Raw genomic sequence first — 5,631 nt, forward strand, 5'->3', positions numbered from 1 at the left:
TTACTTCCACTGATGAAATTAAATTTACTTTCATTTTAAAAGTGAGTTTAGGAAATTTTTTTTTAGTTTGTTTTTTTTTTTTGAAAGACAATGGGATTAAGTGGCTTGCTCAAGGCCACACAGCTAGGTAATTATTAAGTGTCTGAGGCTGGATTTGAACTCAGGGACTCCTGACTCCAGGGTCAGTGCTCTATCCACTGCACCACCTAGCCACCCCAGGAAATCACTTTCAAGGGATGCTAAAACCAAGTTGACAATAAAAGGTCACAGTTCCCAGACCTTGGGAACTATTGAACTAAATTATTAGGGAAAATATTTTTTTAAAAAATAAGTTCATTAAAAGCAGGAAGGAGATACTTTCTTGTCTAAGATAAATCACCAATAAATATGAAGGAATTTCCAAAACAAAGAGGATGTCCATATTGAAACACTGGGCATGGACATATGCTATTTGTAAACCTCTGTGTGCTTTAAGGTTTTAATGAACAAGATGAAGGCCTTAGAACATCATCCAGAGTTTTCTTCTCTCAGTTCTACAAATCTTCGGGAACTATGTGAAGAGGACTGAGTAAAAATTTGTCTGTTTTCCACATTGTATTCTTACAAAAATTAGTTGTGTTTGATAACCTGATCAGAGTTACCAACACTCATGTTTGAATTCCTAAAATCCACTGGGAAAAGAAAAGGAAAAAAAAGAGTAGGAAAAGGGAGATTGGAGGAGAAAAAAGAAAAGGAAAAAGTAAAGGAGGGAAGGTAAGGAGAAAGTGGAGAAAAAACAGACATTTGGAAGAAGATCTTGAGGCATATCCTACAGGGAACAACTGTTAGGAGGAGATCCTTATGCTTTCTCATAGACCCTTATAATGAAAACAACGGAACTCATTCACAGATGACCCCTCTATTAGGATGCTGCTGCCACCTTCAGTCCCTTCCTATATTCTGCAGAGAAATTGTAAAAGGACTCCTTGCTTTTCAAGGGTTACAGTAGATAGGGAAGTTAAATTCATCATTTTAACTTGCTTTAAATTTGAACAGAAATTGGACAGATGTCTATAGTTAGTGTGCTTTTTTATTTTTTTTCTGGGTTTTTTGTATGTTTTATGGTCTTCTTAAGAGAAATATTTTCTTAAGAAAAGTAATACTGATTTGAAGACCTCATGAAACAAGGTTGAACTTCTAAGGCCTCTAAGGCATTTCCTATGTTAATTCACAACTTTGACTCAGCAATACTTCTGCTAGGTCTGTCTCCCAAGGAGATGAAAAGAAAAAGAAAAGGACCTGTGTGTACACAAATATTTATTACAACTCTTTCTGTGGGGGCAAAGAATTAGAAATTGAGGGAGTGCCCATCAATTGGGGAATGGCTAAACTAGTTGTGATATATAATTGTGATGGATACTATTGTGACATAAGCTGTTTTTTTATGTTTTTTCTTTCTTTATCATTTTCTCCCTTTAGTTCTAATCCCTCTTTCACAACACTACACAATGGTCCGTGTGCAACCCATATTGGTAGAAAAATGTGATACTCAAAAACTTGCAAAAGAATGAATATAGAAAAGTGTTTGAATGAAATTGGGAAAAATAAAAATAAATACTTTTTAAAAAAAACTACCTAGAAAAAGCTAGATTTTCTCAAACTGATGTAAAGAGGAGTGAGTAGAATCAAAGCAACATTACACATAGCAATGGTAAGCATATGTTTAAAACTTTCTTATTTTGGGTTTTTTTGGTCATTATTTTCTTTCACAATATGACTAATATAGAAAGATTTTTTTCCATGACTACACATGTATATAAACTACATAAAATTGCTTGTTTTCTCAGTGAGGAAGGAGAGAAGGTAGGAAGAGAGAAATTGGAACTTAAAATCTAAAAAAAATTGTTGAAAATTGTTTTTACAAGTAATTGGAAAAAATATGTGAAAGAAAACTATTTCACAATGACATTATACCATAAGCATGAGGATTCTTAAACTTTTTGTTTGTGTCAGGGATTCCATTGGAATCTGATGAAGTAGCTTTGGACTCCTCACAAAAATTCTTGGACTCTCAGATTAAGAGCTCTTGTGAGAAGATCTGGTTAATTTATCTCATCTTTTTATTAAATCTCTCTCATTTTTATCACTGATCTGAGTAAGTCCATATGTAAGTACTTTTTGTTCTTTCATTCCCTTCTTTTTTTCACTTCCTGTCAATTTATTTGACAATAATTCTTGGAGTAAAATATGAAAACATGCAATGTATGAGAATATCAGCTTCTCAAGAGTAGGAATCATTCCACTCTTGCTATTGTGCCCTCAGTACCCATTCTTGGAACAGAGAATAAAAATTCTTGCTTATTGATTAAAACTTACTGTATTTATTAAATTTTAAAAAAGCTTGCTGCATTAATTAAATTGAAGTATATGATGTGCTTTCTTTAAATTAAGATTATATATATATATATATATATTTCAAAATGAAAGCAGGTAAATGATCTCAAGTAATGAGACAAGTTTTTTTTAGCCAAATGGATTCAATTTATTCTTTTAAAGATATATTAAAATATCTATTTCCTTTGAAGTAAAAAGGAAGAAGACAGATAAAAACTTTCTATGAATTAAATAAATATGCATATCTATATGTAGATAGACATCTGTGTGTGTGTGTGTGTGTGTGTGTGTATACTTGAAAAATCATTATAAGAGCTTCATTATCAGAACTTCATATAAAAGATAGCATCTATTAGCGTCATTTGATACTGATCATTGCCTGGCCCAACTTGCTGGGGATAGATGATTGGGATTATAGACAGGAGTTTCTTTAATATCAATAATTTTGAACTGAGCTTATTATCATTTCATTTAAAATTTCCATTTCATTCAAAAGTAATGAGAATTGTAACTTTACCCAGTGTTCTAGCCCAGTATATATCTACATTATACAAAAGTATAAATGAATCAGAGATACCATTAATCCTTATTTTTGAATTACAAAAGAAAATCATACATCTTCTCTCAGTATTATATATGAAAATGAAATCTCAGAGAGCCCGGGATATATCCACAGATTCTTCCTGTCACTTTGGGAGGTAAATATCAGGTGTTCAAATATAATTTCTAGAGAGAAGAAAGACACAGAAAAAGGAAAGATGGAGAGGAGAGGAGAGGGGAGGAGAGAAAGAAGAGAGGAGAGAGAAGAGGAGGGAGAGAGAAGGGAAAGCAAAGGAGAGAGAGACAGAGAGAGAGAGAAAGAGGGAGAGAGAAAGAAGAAGAAGAAGAAGGAGGAGGAGGAGGAGGAGGAGGAGGAGAAGGAGAAGGAGAAGGAGAAGGAGGAGGAGGAGGAGGAGGAGAAGAAGAAGAAGAAGAAGAAGAAGAAGAAGAAGAAGAAGAAAATTAGAAGAGCATGCAATGAGGAGCCAGAAGTCCAAAGACGCACATTATAAAGTTAGAAATTCACACAAAATTCAACTGGCAAAGAATTTAATGGTTAGAAAGCATTACTTTTGATCTCTCAGAGTGAAATTCTTTTTTAAAATAATATTTTGTTTTTACAAATTGCATGACAAAACTAGCTTTTAATTTTTTTTGCAAGGCAGTGAGGTTTAAGTGGCTTACCCAAGGCCACACAGCTAGGTAATTATTAAGTGTCTGAGGCTGGATTTGAACTCAGATACTCCTGACTCCAGGGCCGGTGCTCTATCCACTATGCCACCTAGCTGCCCCTAGTTTTTAATTTTTTAAAGAAAGTTTTGAGTTCCAAATTGTATGCCTCCCCCCCTCCTTCCTTCCACCCTGCATGAGACAGTAAGCAATCTGATAAAGGTTATGAAATGTGCGATCATGTGAAACATTTCCATATTAATAATTTTGTTCAAAAAGACAACAGAGAAGAAAGGAAGGAAGGAAGGAAGGAAGGAAGGAAGGAAGGAAGGAAGGAAGGAAGGAAGGAAGGAAGGGAGGGAGGGAGGGAGGGAGGGAGGGAGGGAGGGAGAGAGGAAGGGAAGTACAATTCCAAGGATGCTGTTTCCTTACAGCAGGGACCCCCTGTTATATTTTGGAATGTTAAGAGGCACAGGATCATTTCAGACTTCTTTCCCCAGACCCTTTCTGGCACAAACTGTGTGAGGCTTAGTGTCCCCAGGCAACCTAGAGTTCCTGAGACTCAGAATAGGTGACAAATTACATTGGTGGAAGGAGTTTCCTCTTTGAGACTTCCCTACAACAAAGAAATCTCAGGTCTTCTCTTAAGGGGGGAAAAAAGTCCACATTAGGAATTTCAGTACCTTTATTTGAACTTCATAGACTTTTAGTGGGGGCAACTTCCACTTCCTCCACGGAAAGGAGTTACCTCCACTACAGCAGCTTTTGCATTTATTCATCTGAGAAAATAGCAGGAACTTAACCATGTATCCATAATCCCTGATTATCTGACTGATGTAAGCCTAGAAAACTCAATGGCAAGAAGCACAGAATCCAGGTGGGCTGTCAAGCTAACCCCTCATCAACCCCAACACTTCTTTCAATGCATTTGCAAACTAAAAATTGCAAAACTACTACCTGCAAATTATTACTTATCTTGTAGAAGGCTGCAGCCATTGGTGTGACGAACATTGGGAGAAGGGAAAAATAAAGATTTTGCTTTTAGAAAACCTCTGGATCCAGAAGTGGATTTACAAATCATAAACATCTTAGAGGAACTGAACCAAGGAGCTGACTCCAGGGAGGGCAGGTCTATCAGCAGGAATGTTCATATTCAGAAGATTTTCTCCATATCGCCAGCATTTCTTTCCTTCCTTGTGAGCAATATACAATATCGGACACAGTATTTTATCAACTGGAGATTCAGTTGACTCAAGGGGAATCTTCTTTTTAACATTCAAATACTGTTGATCACTAACATTATTGTGAATTCATTAGATAATCTGAAGTTTAGGAATAGGAATTCTGATTACATGGATATTTATAGACCCTGAAACCCATTATAGGACTGGACAGGTCAAATTCTCTCTGGGGGGATCTGGAAACAGTCCTAGCAATAGAGGATTTAGGAAGTCCTAAGAAACTCAGGTTGGGAAAGTGTCACAGACTTTATGTACCTCAGAACTTTTACCTGATCAGCTCTTCATTAAGGGGTGTTGGAGAAAATGGTGGGGTAGGCTCTCAGTGAAAATGCTGAGGAACACTCTGTATTGAACCAAACATTCTGGTACTTGAAACTGGCTCGTGGTAGAGTAGAACGTGTCAGTGACACGCACTAATTTTCATTCCTTGTCCTTGAGTTTTGGGGTGACAAGCTGGTGGAGACCTGAATTCCTGGTCCTTACCCTCATGCTGTTTTCCAGTTCCTGTTTCCTGATTCACTTAAATAGGGATTCCTTCAATTTGCCTCTAGCACTGCTCCTTCCACAACTCATTTCTGTCTATAAAGGGAACACAGTGTCTTCAGAGACAGGTTGTGTCAAGTGACCAAGGGAAGATGAATTTCTGGGAGGAGGGTAATAGGGAAGCAATTCAGATGTACTAATGGGGAAACTCTAAATTACAAAAAGAAACCAATCTTTCACTATCCATAGGACCTGTAGGTGAAATTCTCATAGGGCTGAAAGAGAATAGATGGGGAAGCAGGAGTGATGAGATATCTAAGTTAGA

The sequence above is a fragment of the Macrotis lagotis genome, chromosome 3, assembly GCF_037893015.1.
Source record: "Macrotis lagotis isolate mMagLag1 chromosome 3, bilby.v1.9.chrom.fasta, whole genome shotgun sequence".
Lineage (NCBI taxonomy): Eukaryota > Metazoa > Chordata > Mammalia > Peramelemorphia > Peramelidae > Macrotis > Macrotis lagotis.